Consider the following 15,128-nt stretch of genomic DNA (forward strand, 5'->3'; position numbering starts at 1 on the left):
TACAACTGCTCCTTGTCTTAATATATCCTGTATATATTTGTCTTGTTGTTACTGGCACCTGATAGTGCCACAACCACAATATAACTACTTGCTACCTGCCAACTAGCAGGAGTCAGACCGGTAAAGCGTGTATAGAACAGTGAGATGAGATGCTGCTTTAACAATGAGCAGAAACATGCAAAGCCAGAGCTGTCAAAAAGTCTTGTGCAGAACTTGTTACAAAAACAAAAAAATATTAAAAAAATAAAAACAAATTCCAATGCAAACTTGTCCAGATAAGTTTACCACAACTATGAGCTGTTATTTGAGAACAGTTTGCAGTGGTATGTAATCTTCCAAGAACAGTAAAAGAAATAGTAGTTTTACTTGAAATGCTACTACCAATATATACTGTATCACTGAAAGATGTTTTGCCCATTTTCCTGTTTAAGGGTTGGAGTTTTGCGTGAACCTGTCAGAATTAGTGTATTTTTTAAAAATGTTTGGTCTAACATTGCTAACTCTATAAAATACGATGGTAAACACACCTACTGAACTACAGCATGTATTTGCTTCTGTTATGAGCATATAAGCATGTTGTGCGGCAGTATAGCCTTTAACACCTGACAGTATATCTGCAGACTCCTACGCCTCTTCTTTACATGTAGCTCCCATGCATCTAACAGCTTCCATTTTAATCAATGCAGCTGCCACTGTTACTATGTTAACCTTGTCGCTTTTATTGCATTGCATGTACACAAACAGGTAACTAAAGAGAAAATAACACTGCATCTACCTCGAACCACTTGAGTTATTTATAACATGTGCAGTGTCAAATTTCCAAAAGGAAATAAGCGACGGATTTGAGAAGAGGTTTTGAAGAGTTCAGACTGAGAAGCAAACAGAACCCTGTTTGGATGTTTGGACATTTCACAACAAGTGTGCGAACCTCAAAAATATTGAAGGAGATGGAAACGCGAGGAGGGAAGACACCAGAAGAAACATCTGTTTTGTTTCATGCCACATTAGCTTCAACAGCTGCACCATGAGGCTGAGCTGATGACTGGGAGCACCAATCAAATCATGTGTGAGATGGATGCAGAGGCCACCCGGAGCTGCTTGCTGCAAACCTCATCTGTCTCTCCGAGGTTCTAATTTCTCATTCTGTGATGTTTTTCCTAGAGCATGGCTACTTCCCAGGCACTGTCATTAGTGCAATTCCACATCAAGCACCATTCTGGACTCTCTCTCTCTCCGCGAAGGCTCGGCAGCGTTAATCAAATGTCTTACAGATGGTTTGAACTCATCCATTTGTTATAATCGCTGCCCGCCATGGCGAGAGGAAATCTAACCACCATACATGATGGACAGAGGCGCGGTGCAACCAGTTTGCAGCAAAGCTGCCTCTAACATAATCAGGCTTATAAAATAATCATGCACGCTTTGGCGTGCTGATAACAAAACCAAATTGACCTCTGGTTTGAGAAAAATAAACTTTTTCACATTTTCTCCTTAAGTGGAGTGGAATTAACATCTCAGCATGTAATCAAATGATTTTTAATCACTTGTTTAATTATAGAAAAAAAATTAATTAATCAAAAATAATAAAATCAATAAAAACCAACTGCAGCCCCAAGTGTGCGAAAAATGTCAGAGGCACAGAAGGCAATGGATGCAAACGGAAAGGGTTATTAATGCAGTTCTTGATTCTAAAATACATTTATATAGTAACATGTAGATATTAGTCACAACAATGGCGGAAGCTCTGCTGACTGTCACGCAGTCTGTGTTGTCGCAGCAGATACATTATGGGGTAAAGACATAAGACGTCGAAAGCAGGCAGAGAAAGACGACGGGGTGTGTGGCAACCAAATGTGTCGCCTGATGGAATCAGCTCACATCAATATAGTGTGCATCAGTAAACAAGAGCTGCTCTCTGTCTCTCAGCAGCGCTTGCGGCTTCTGCCGCTGACAATATGGGACAGATAGGAACAGGCATGGAGATGTGGGGCTGGGGTGGGCATGGGGTTTGGGAAAAGATTGCTTTGCTCCAGTTTGTAGCTGTCAAGTCCCGTTCCCATCTTTAAAGGTGATTTAATGGATGCTTCCTTTGGATGGGAGAGAGTAAACAGATGGATGAGAACCAACAGGAAGGTGAGAGGGCTAGGAGAAGAGCATGGGACAGCTCTAAATGGGCTGCAGTGGACCATCCCTCGATTCGGTCAGACCAAGGGCGCCGTTGAAGGGAGAGCCTTTTTGCGGAATGAATCAGACTGATCTCATCCCAGAAGTCAGCGAGGAGCTGTCACAAGTCATATTGCATCAGTGAAACAAACAAACTAAAGGCAGACCCTTTAACTTTTAGCTATTGCCATTCTAAATTAATGTGCTGTGGAAAAGAACTGGACTGCACAGATAAAAATAGTTGTTTTGTCTTGTTTAGTTAATCATAACTGCACATCAAACTTTTACATGATTATGTTACAACCTTATTTTTGTTTGTAAAACACACATGCCTCGCACAGTGCCTGTCATTCAAGTCTGATCAAAGTTTAAACTTTTCCTCCAAGACTGAGAGTCTACAGGCATCCTAGCAGCTCCGTGAGGCTGTTTTTAAGCCCAGCTGTGCCTTGAAAAAGGCCCCAATATCAGAATCACAAATGCCTCTACCATTTATAAAGAGATTCATTTATTGCCATCACCATTTAGTGGCTAGTTAGTCACTAACCTACCAACTGTACACCAGGTGCACGTCTGTGATATCATGTCAAGGACAAAGTTTTGTTCTGTCTATGCAGAGCTACAGATTAAACAACGAGCGTTACAGAAACAGAGTAAGTCTGAATGAAGTCTACTTTGAAAATTGCACTGTGCAATACAGCTTCTGTCAAAAATAGAGCTGCCACTACTTAAATCAGAGTGGATTGAGTGATGCTCCTGGGACACTTCTGAAATGCCGTGCATTTGGTGGAATTGCAAGCACTGTCTTCAGTGGACATGATTTGCTCCAGCAGCTATGCCCAGTGTATTCCTGGGGTAATGGACATTCCAGCCTCCAATGTATCATTAACCCTTCTGAGACACACCCCCCCACCCCGTCAGTCAACCGTATTGTTTGCTCTCACTGGTAGTTGCTACAGATAGATTGCTTCAAAGTTGAGAGCAGACCAACTCGCTAGCTCCCCATTTCACGTCATTACTACACCAGTCATCAGCACAATTTGGTGGTCTAAAACTCCCAAATTGTTCTTAGCCAATAGATTGATGTATGTTTCAAAAGGGTTCAAATCAAGCTTGTTAGACAGCCCATAGTTGGATTTAGAACAAGAACTCTGTGGAAAAGTAAAAATCTCTGATCTGCCTTTCATTAGTTCCAGTATTAAGCATCACAACTGCTTTAAAATCCTTAATGTAAACACCTCCCTCACAAAGTTTTTACTTATCCCATGTTATCTTATATGGGTGGGTATTGCCACTCCCCACTGGTCACTGCTGCCTACCCTAGCAAGTATGTACTTGTTAGTTCTGGGGTGTGTGTCTGGATGTTTTGGTGTGGTTGTTGACCTGCTCCCTTGGGGGTTGTGGTCAAGGGTGGCTCTGGCCTCTTTGGAGCAAGGGGTGGGGTGAGGTCCCTGCTGGGTGTCAGGCAGTTCTCAGGCGCTTGGAGCCCTGTTCTAAGCTCAGGCTGGCCAGCTTCTGCTGGGGTAGGGTGCCTGTTGCTTCTGGTTCGCCAGAGCTCTTGCCCTTTGGCTATGAGGGCTCTGTCTGGGGCTTCCCTCCTTTTGTTGGGGTGGGCATGCAGTTGTCATTGAAATATGCGGCCTTGGGTCTTAAGTACTCTTAAGCTGCAGACGGCCCAGGTCTCCTGGGTCTTTCTCTGTCTGCCTCTGGCTCCAGCGTACGTTTTGCTGCAAAGACGCATACACAGACATTCACACTAACAACAAGATTGTTGTTTTGTGTATGTGTTGTTTTTTTTCCCTCACGTGCTGGATGTTTTTTCTTTTCTTTCTTCTTTTAAACAGGTGCAGCAGTTGGTGACCCATTGCATTTTCTACTTGTGCTCTGTCCTCTTATTCTTATCTTTTCTCCCCCTTTCTCCATTTTTCTTTCTTGCTTCATTTTTTCAGGGGAGCTCATGTGAATAATAAATAAATAGAAATTAATAGAGTACAGAAAGGAAGGCAGGAAGGAAGGCAGGAAGGCAGGAAGGAAGGAAGGAAAGAAAGAAAGAACGAAAGAAAGAAAGAAAGAAAGAAAGAAAGAAAGAAAGAAAGAAAGAAAGAAAGAAAGAAAGAAAGAAAAAAAAAACAAATTAACAAAACAAAAGTGACAAAGAGCACTGAAGTACTGACCTGGCCAAAATACCAAAAACACTAGAACAAGCCCCCAAATCCACAATAGTCTCCTCTTCAACAGACAGGACCAAAAGGATCCAAAGCCAATTTACCATCAGTGGACCTGTGTCCTTGCTATGACTACAGTGTATCTGCAACAAAAAGGGGACCTATGCAATGTTTTTATATTGTTAGTTCAGTATGCATACAATATAATTTTTTTTACACATGAACAAACAAATTCCTGAATAGAAATGCTGCTGAAATTATTACAGGTATACTTGTAAAAAAAGATCCCAAAACAATGTCCTTGTTTCTCTTTCCAAATATAAAGGACAGGCTTCACCAGGAGATTTGATTTGTTATCAGCATAAGTCATCAAATAGTTGTTTCATGCAAGGCACAAATGTCAACTCCTAAGGAAGGTGGTGGAGGAAATGTGAAGGGATCCACAAATTCAGCAGACTTGATCTACTCACTGCCTGGCACTCGATGAGAATTAAGAACCAACTGCTTGACCGAGCAACTTAAACTAAATTATGGGCAATGAAATTTAGAACTGTCTAATTAGTGCTAACTGACATGGCATTGTGCTTTCATTTTTTAAGAATTCCCACTTTCATGATCACTGAAGGCCCATGAGCTGTAGTTTCAAGTACTTAGAAACATGAGTATTAAAATATATAAAAAGATTTCATGTGTACTGAGAGAGAGACAAAGATGTTTATCTCAAGCTTTAGCTCTGCTCAAATTTCATGATGCAATTTTCTGGAGAAAAAAGTTTCTTCTTAAGTGGGATGTTTAAAGTAAATTAAAGTGTAGAGAGGCAATACAAATGATTTACTTGACAGCTGGTTTTGGTTATGGAATACACAGAAGGGATGTGCTTGCAGTGCAGTGGTAATTTAGAGGCATTTGAAAACTCCTTTCTTCTCTCAAAACTCTGCAGATTTATCCAGGAAGCTTGTGAAAAGATATTGCAATGAGAACAAAAGTTGACCTTTTAACCTGCTTGCCTTGAAACCATTACTTAAATTAAAACAGAAAAGCATTTCCCTCTGTAATAAAATAAAAGGCCCCAAATGGCCATTAATGTTTCTCCCTTTTAACCAAATACACTTGAGGGCAGCTGCTGCTTGCTTATGTAAAGAGTTAGTTGAGAAGAAACAAAAAAAGCCTTTCCTCCACAGGCCACAGGCAGAACCTTAATGAAGAGGCTTCTTCATCAGTAAGTAATGAGCACTGAAATGGCCTCACTCAGAGGACCGCAAGACAGGGAGGGCGTCCTACAGCAGTGGCAGTTGTACGTGGTGCTCAATATTTACTACATGCCCTCAGAGAATGTGACTCAAGTGCTCAAGGAATGGTTTTAAGAAAGAGGGTGAAGAACATGTACATTTGTGTGGACATCAAGGTTAGAGGGTGCCTCCAAGTCAAGCTCTTTCACGTGGCCACCACTGCACGTCTTCCATCCTGGTTACTCTTTCAGACACATGAATGCACACACAAATGCGCTTTTCCTTGTGTCCGTCCTTGTGCTTCCTGATGCCCCGGCCTCTGGCATCTCCTCTGTGTCGCATGTGACAGGTTGGAAATGTGACAGCTGTCCTTATGCCAGACCAAGTCTGACCAAAGTCACACACACAAACACACTCATCCGCGAATGCTGCACAGGGGCTCAACTGCAGGGCTCAAACAGAGGAGGTAAGGGCACTTTGTCCATCTTCTTCGCCCAACTTTAAATGTCATGCCCAACATAATGGGCCGGTTTGAGTGACAGCAGGGTTGTTATGTGAGGACGTGTCCAGCTTCTAGGCGAGCTGCTTTAAGTGCCCCTGTACACATGCTGGACATAGTGGTTTATCCATGTGCAGCTAGTAACTGGGAAGCATTTTGGATGCCATAAAACAAATAAAACAAAATAATGAATAAATACTGATTAAAAAATGAAAGGTAAACTTTGAGAACACATTAGGAACAAAAGCATGCCACACTGTTTGATGAAAATGATAATTATTAACATACAGAGGGCTGAATACAAAGACACCCCCAAAAATAAAAGTGAAAAACTGATGCAGCAGGCTGGTCCATTTTGCCGAAAATTCACTGCAGCAACTTAAAATGGTACTGGACCGAAACATAATGTGCCAGAGGTGTTCTGTTGGATTTAGGTCAGGCGAGCGTGGGGGGCCAGTCAATTGTATCAATTCCTTTATCCTGTAGGAACTGTCTGCACTCTCGCCACATGAGGCCAGGCATTGTTGTACACCAGGAGGAACTCAGGACCCACTGCACCAGTGTACGGTCTGACAATGAGTCCAAGGATTTCATCCCGATACCTAATGGCAGTCAATGTTGTTGGCTAGCCTGTAGAAGTCTGTGCATCTCTCCATGGATATGCCTTCCCAAACCATCACTGACCCACCACCAAACCAGTCATGCCGAACAATGTTATAGGCAGCACAATGTTCTCCATGGCTTCTCCAGACCCTTTCACGTCTGTCACATGTGCTCAAGATGATCCTGCTCTCATCTTAGAAAATATTGATGTGCCGTCCTGGAGAAAGTCAATATTTGGTCTGATCACCTTTATTCTTAATCACAGCCTGGACTCTCTTAGGCAGCTTTCTTTGAACAGTCGTCAGGAATAGTTCTGCAGGCTTCTTGAAGGACATTCAAAGCTCTTCTTTAGATGCTGGCTGCTTTTTATTCCATTCTCTTTCAAGATGAGCCCACACTGCCCCAATAATGTTGAGGTCCAGGCTCTGGAGAGGCAAATCCATGACTGATAGTGTTCCACTGTGTGTGCGTGTGTGGGCTTTTTTTTTTTCAGGTATGTTTTAACTGCATTGGCAGTGTGCTTGTGATTGTTGTCATGCATAAAAATGAAGCTGTTGCCAACCAGACACTTTCCAGGTGATATTGCGTGGTGGATCAATGTCTGACTGTACTTTTCTGCATTCATAATTCCATCAATTTTGACAAGATCCCAAACACCACTGGCCGAAATGAAGCCCCAAACCATGACAGAGCCTCCAACGTGTTTTACAGATGGCTGTAGACACTCATTAGTTTTCCTTTCTCCTGACTTCCACTTTACATATTGATGTAATTTGAAATTTGGATTATTCACTCCGTTGCCACAGTTTCAGTGCAGTCTCCTCTGTTTTCTGTTTCTTTAGAATATCAGTTTCAAAAACTGTTTATCTGCTGTAGATTGTTTTCAGACCTGCCACTTCTTTTGTACTCCACTTGTCCAAGTTTGTCAAATTTTTTAAAAGACACACTGTGCACCATATTGAGCTAATAGCTCTTTGAGAATCACCTTGTTGATGCAAAAAAAAAAAAATATTTAATGTCTTTCAAACTGTGTTATCGTTGGCATTTTTTTTAGATTCAACTAAATAAATTTGAACACATTATGTATTTTTGGGAGAGGCTGCCAATAAGGTGCCTAAAGCTACAATTTAAAATTGGTGTGTTGCTAAGTTGTCTGTTATGTGTAGATACAACATTGGTTCATCCCTTGAGTTAGCCATTTTTATGCTTAAATGATTCATAGGACAGTATTATGTGGCTTAACAAACAAGAAAACATTCCTCTGAAAATGATCAGGTAAGAGGATTGGACTGAAAATGACTGAAAAAGCTGTCATTGTCCGAAGACCAAATATATACAGTACCAGTCAAACTTTTGGACACACTCCTGTGTCTAAACCTTTGAAAGGCACTTTATATCAATATATATGTGGTCTTCAAGCATCAGAATTTTTTTTTAATAATTTATTTTACAATACACACTAAAAAGGAAGAGTATTATAATAATAAAACTGCTTAAGGCAACCTGCAACTTTGTAAAAATGAAGATAAATGGTAGAAAACTGGGTTGGATGAATATATCTGCTATCAGTGAAGGGGTCTGTATTCTGGCTGTTTTTGATGAGGCATTTTTATGATTGTTTTTATTTTACTATTTTAGCGAGAATTCAACTTGCTGAATTATAAAGTTTGAAAGTTTGTTAAAATGCTCGTTTTCTGCCAAAAAATTCTCACTTTCAAGCCATGAAATATTACTGTTGTGTCAAAATAAGGCTTTTTTCAATAAGTAGCATTAACAAGCATATTTTAACCTAAACCAAAATCTCTTCCCTAATTTTAATCAAGCAATGTTGGTGCCTAAATCTAAGCAAAAGGCAAGTGAAAGAAAAATGTAACTAAGTTTAATTAAATGTAAAACTCAAAGGGCCACCAAGTGATTTATATATCAATCTTTCAAACACAAAAGTTTACTTTCAGCATTCAATATTGCTACAGCCAACGCATAAAGGACACATCATGTTCATCTTGTAGACACCAATATATTTATACTAAGCAGCAACACTTCATGCCCTGGGGACGAGAATGGTTTCAGAAAAGAGTTCACTCTAATCTGGGCGTCACTCCACATTCACTTTCCTACAGGACTGTCATACTGGTTTCTATCAAGGTAGTGTGACTAAGTCCAGTCTTTGAAGCTGAATATTTAAACTTGGGTATTACTGAATTCCCAGACTGGTTGGTGGGATGTGGAATATTGCTGTTTTAGATCCAGTGTAAAGCTGTCTTAAAATGCTGAAAATCATTTTTTTAAGACTGGTAATGTAATGCTGCTGAACTCAGCTCTGTACATGTATGTTGCCAATACTAAATGATGCATCCAAATGAAAAAAAACTAAAAAAAAAAAAGAGTGTTGGAAAACATCTCTTTACTCAGGAGTTATTTCCTTAATTTGGGTGGAAATTGCTTTCATTCTCCAGCAAATACATTTCATTGTCCTCTTGTAAGAAATGCTGAGAATCATCAATGTCAAGCACTTCCAGCAAAGCAGAAACATAATGCACTGACCAGCATAACATGTTAAATAATACTTGGAGTCCTTCAGCAGAATATAGTGAATGAATGCCTGACATACTGTGGTATGCATTCGCATCAGGCTTTTCATAGGTTTGACAGAGACTTACGTCATCACTCCTTGAGGGAGAGAATCACAGGGTCAAGGTGGTACTGTAGCTGCCAAAATGTCTCATTGCATGACATGAAATGTTCTGATTGAGAAAGAGAGCTGAGGATATTGTTGCTAATGATGTGATGCTGCTGTCTGTACTGCAGGCACCATGCCTCCCTCTACCTCAGCAACGGAGCATGCAAAAGAAAGCAGTGATGTCGCACACATGTCCGAGATGGCCTAACGGCCTCTTGTGGAAAATCTGACCTGTCCTACACTGTTTTCAAACCCTCCACTTCAACAACCGCTCACCTCATGCAGTAATTCAGCCAGGTAGATAATTAACCAGGTAACTTTGTGCCACTGCATAGCTGTACTCCCGTGCCAGGGCTTAATTTAGACATGAAGACAATAGTCGGGAGATTACAGAGCACACACGCTCTACCTGGAACCAACCTGGTAGAACGGCACCCAAACACGCATAAACACTGCCCTGTTACCAAGCTCTATGCGTGGGGTGTGTTTGCAAACTGAAGAATATGAACGTGCTTGCGTGTGTGTGTGTGTCTCTCTGCGGAGAGTCTGTTAGTATGAAGGGTGCGGTCACAAATGGTAATCTGTCCAGTAGCAGTTGCCAGTATGTTTTAAAGCAAATCAGCCAGTAACAGCAGCAATGCTGAATGGAAGATTTGCAGTTTATTCTCTAAATTTAAGCTGTGTTGGGAAACAGTAACAGAATACTTGGATTTTAATAACCATGTTTCATTACAGAAAAGTGCAGGTACTTTCAAAAAATACCTAATAGCTTCTACTGGCTAAAATAAGTTCAACCATTCACAGGACACCAAGAGCGCCAAAGAGGAAAAAACACACGACAATCCTGTGTAGCTAGGTATGAAGTTAGCATGTTAGCATGGGGTAGTCATCCCCAGCAAATACTTGGCAGGTGACTGGCATCCATGTACCATGTACACACACACAAAAAAAATGCAATGAATGCTTATGAATATATGGAACCTATAAGCAAGGGACATAGTACCAGAAGTTATCTGGTTTCCAAAAATGGCTAATTTTTAGTCCCAGTGCTGCTGTTTGAGCAGACTTGATCTCTAAACCATCATCACCAGCTATTATATGATGAATAGTTTTCTTTTTCTCTTTTTACTTTTTAAAATGTATTTGGATTTATAAACAATGACAAGATGGAAATGGAAAACTTGGCCTGGATGTCCAGTAGCTACACCAGAAGCAAAGTTAGTAGACTAGGTGATGGGTTCCCAGATTCACCACAGGCAAATCCAACCGGCCAGTCTTGTAAACACATGTACACACAAGTAAAGCACAAGACACCCAAAATCTACATTATTTCTGGGGCAGCTCGCTAGGCGAGCAGTTAGGGAAAATGAAAGCTAGCCAGACCATCACTGCTTGTCATTACCTTGCTGTATTTCCCAGTATTCCTTGTCTGTCTTCACTGCTCATACAAAAGGCCAAATGTGGTTTGGTTTTGGTTATATGACCTTTCGGTTACTGTGGTATTCACCATGGCCTTTCATGAAGTCACTTTAATCCCATGACAATAATAAACAAAGACAGGTATTCATTTTCAAGTAGTACTTGACGTTACTGGATGAAACATCTCTTAACACACCTAAACAAACTCAAACCTATGAACGTATTGACAGTAGCTCGTCACAGGACGCCAATTAGTCTAAACCAGATTGGCGAGTAGTTAGGCAGAAAGCCACATGATCCAAATGCTGTCAGCAGCGGGTTCTTGGTTAGAAACCTGACTAGATGGCCCCCTAACCGCCAATACTTAAAATAAAATCTTAAAAATGCAATAAGTTAGTCAAAAGTAATGGTGTAAAGGGCCAAACAGTGTTGCGGTTTCAGTTATGGTGGTATTCATCATGGCCTTTTATTAAGCCAGTGTAATCCTATAATTAACCTAAACACAGAAGGAAAAAAGGTCACAGGTGCATTATGTTTTGAAAGACTTAACCAATGATGTCTCCACCCCAAAAGAAAAAGAAAAAAACCCCACATACTTAGCATCACCTGTTCAGAAATGACATTATATGAAACACCTATTACTGACTCATAATCATAGGATCAACCACTAGTGTACCATGGGTGAAATACAGCCAATGATGCAACCAGCATAGCAATACTCCAAACTACTCTATATGTTTAGAAAAGTATAATAATAAAAGTATCCTTCTACATGGCACCAAGTCCTCCCCTCATATATTCTTTCTCATGTGCACCTTCAAAATCTTTACATTTTTTTGGTGACAATAACTGGCAGATGGCCAATAGTTGTGCCACTGAGACACGATCTCTGACACGAGTCATGTGTGACTGTGGCCAAACGTTACTGATAGTGCGTCACGGATAACATGTCACTGCAATGATCTGGCCCGTGCTGTACAGTCTGTGCAAATCCCAGCTGTGTGAAGCGGGGGCTCAAAGCCACAAGCATGACTCAAGTATGTGACTTTGCATGTGGACAACTGCATGTGTGTTTCTAGAAATCAATGAATGCGTGTAGTATGTTCACACTGACGGCACAATACAGAGTGATCTGTAAGTCTAGCTTCACGGTGATGGTATTGTGCTCATCTCTGAATTTCTAATAATTCTGAAAACAATATAAAAAAAAGCAACATTTTCCAAGTCAAATGTTTAACTGAAAACCTCACTTACTTTGAGCAGAGGAATTAACATAGTTGTTTATTGTGGCATTTTATGGGGCTGATAATTATAATTGCATTAATAGTGCTTCACTGACAGTGTTGCAGGGTGTTTTTGTCCCAGTGCACCATTAATTAATGAGCCTATTCTGATTTTTCAGATCATTTGAACCACTGCAGCCCTCATGCCCATTAAGACCAATGGGATATTTGGCCTAAATAACAACGAAGTCATAAATTTGTTAGGTCATGACACAATGTTATTTCTTTGTGACAGCCTTTAATAATCTTATTAGATAAACTGTATTTCTTTTATGGCTACTATACTCGTGACACATTTTAGCAAAAACATGCAGAAAGACACAAAAGAAAGGGATTTTCCTTCAGCTTGAAATACATTATTGTTTGTTATCAATTTAAAGTTGGAATTATTCAGGGTTTTTTTTTCCACACTATGACTGTAATACTTCTGTCATCATATTCTCCACCATTTCCACAACAGATTCTTCACACATCCTGCTGAGAAAATTGAAGCAACCTCACTGTAGTGTTTATTCTCATACATCCATATCCAAGCTGGATTAATCCAATCTGAATGCTTCACATTAAAAGCACCGAGCTGGCGACAGAGTCATGTAGAAACGGGTTAAAACAACATATAGGCAACTTCTCGGAGTCATGTGAGTGCAAGTAAAATGTCAGACCTTTTCAGAAAGGGGATGATGTTGTCATGATGGTGCAAGAAAATGGAGGAGAAGCCTGTTGCAGTGTGGAGAAGTTTGCTTTTTAACATGTTAATGTTGTGAAGTGCTCTATGTTCACTAAAAACCGTGATCTTTTCTCAAACCTAACCAGCTGTTTCAACAGTCCTTAGCAATCAACTGATTCAAATACATTTTCATCTCAGGGTGTCAAATGCTGTCATTCTTTCTGATACTGTGCCGTTGCACAAGACGTCCTGTGACATCTGTGTCTTGATGCACTGCCGGAGGCGATACCGGATTGGAACAGTCCTTTTTGAAAAGCAATGATGTCTGCATTTTGAGGGAGAGAGGAGAATAAATTTGGCAGTCAGGAGGCTGTTTAGTTTTTTTTTTTTTTGCTCCTTTTTCTTTAACTTTCACTTGTTGGTAAATATGCCTCTTTAGCTGTTCTCACTTTTTGCAAAATTGCTGGGATGGTTCAATTATGCACAAGGTGTCCTTTGGCATGTGTGACAGTGAACAGTGACTCCCAGAAAGCCAGGCTACTACTGAATGGGTGTATTTTAACCCCAAGCCACGACCTTTTCCTAACCCTAACAAACCAAAGTCACATGGCTCTCTCTCTACTCTGGAAATTATGTCACCACCTTCCTCCTGCCTCCTTATGAGTCTGTTGTACATCTGTAAAATGGGGCTGTTACATGTAAAAGTGTAGCATCAGCCAAAGCATCTGAGTACTGACACTAAAGGACACCTTTTGAGTAATGGGGAGGCATCTGACAAAGCTGTAATATACAGCACGTTGGGATGAAAACACATTGCCTTCATCTTGAAAAATTATACTTAAAAGTGACTCCAAGAGATGATTTACAAGTGGCCATAAGTAAGAAGTTGGCAGTGCAAACCCCGTCTCACCAATGGCTTTGAGCTACCAACAGCATCTGACACCATGGGAATGAGAACAGGCTGCCAATTCCTCTGTTTAGGTCTGCTGAAGTTCTTGATTTGTCATGGCTGTTGCATCTGACTGCTATTGTTAATATAAAAAATGTGCAATATGAAATCAGACAGAAGCTGCATTATTGACAGAATTCTCAATTTTGATGGCTTTTGTGGTGTTTAAATGAAGCTTGCTAACACCAACTAAATTACACCCAACCTCACATGGACTGCAGAGAATTATGTTTGATCAAAGCTGCAAGAACACAACTGCTGACAGTGGAATTCATCTTTACTGTCTGGGTCAATACTCAGCTGTTTCATTTATTAAGATCCCATTAGCTGCAGCAATGCAGCAGCTATTCTTCCAGAATAATTTTCACATTATAACAGTACATTCTAAACACATACGACATACACAAAATAACCTATGGTTCCGATGTTTGAGCTATAAGAGGCAAAAGCATCCTGGATATTTTCCTTGTACTTTACCTCAGGTAGGTTGATGTATTTGACAAACTGATAAGTTACACTACAGAGATAATTAGCACTATTTATAACAGCCTTGCAAATTGTATTAATGTAAAATAATAAACTGAATATTGGATATTTGATTTGCACTCCATGAATGCTTTGGTACACTAAGGGAGAGGTAAGAGGGCAAACCTGGGCAGAGAGAGTTTTATTTATTGTGGGTCTTTTTGAAGTCATTGGTAAGTCAAGGGTAAGCAAAAGCCAAGACACACAAATGTGCACAGACATGTAACGCACAGGGACAAAATTTCACCCTGAAGTCATCAAAGGTGCTGAGAAGGACAAGGATTTGAGACTTAAATAAAAGATGGCTAACATCAGGACTCACAAGAGAGGAAAAACAAGCATAGGATTAGGGAGAAGAACATCTGGAGGTGTTGCAGAAAAATAACATATAGATGGTGTACAACTTGATGGAGAGCGAGGGCGGAAAGTAGGCCAAATGGAAGTAATTCCATGGAGGCGTGGAGAAGTGGAGCGGGGACGGAGGAGAAAGAGGGGGAGGGTGTTGGGGGTGGTGGAGGTATTCTCCTGAGATTATAATGCTGGAAACCTCTGATGCTCAGCTGGGGGTACAAGCAGGTGGGTGGGAATGTTCGTTTGGAGCCACAGTGTGGGTGGTTATGGGGGAGGGGGATTCAGGGATTCGCAGGGGGAGAGAAGGTGGACATGACCTTTGGTATCAAGGAGTGATACTGGGGGTCACTGTAGCATTGGGGAGTGGATATGATTTGTGTGCCCTCTCGCCACCCATCCTAAGGCTGTGATGGATGTCGAGGTGCTCGCCATCATCTCCTTAAATACAATTCTGACATTTGTTTCCATACTTCAGAAGGAGGTGATGAAGGAGTGCTACAAGCCTTCTGGAAGGCATGTGATATTTCATCATTTCCTGACATAGAAGATGAGAGCTTATCTATTTATATATACTTGTAGGGATATAAAGAACATTAGT

General features: G+C 40.7%; 1 protein-coding gene across 2 annotated transcripts in view; it reads right to left on the reverse strand.

Moving 5' to 3' along the window:
* The window catches only part of babam2 (BRISC and BRCA1 A complex member 2), a 122,440-nt gene that overhangs the window by 34,151 nt on the left and 73,161 nt on the right, over positions 1 to 15,128 (reverse strand). The gene's annotated exons all lie outside the window — the stretch shown is intronic.

This window comes from Archocentrus centrarchus, chromosome 22 (genome assembly GCF_007364275.1).
Source record: "Archocentrus centrarchus isolate MPI-CPG fArcCen1 chromosome 22, fArcCen1, whole genome shotgun sequence".
NCBI lineage: Eukaryota > Metazoa > Chordata > Actinopteri > Cichliformes > Cichlidae > Archocentrus > Archocentrus centrarchus.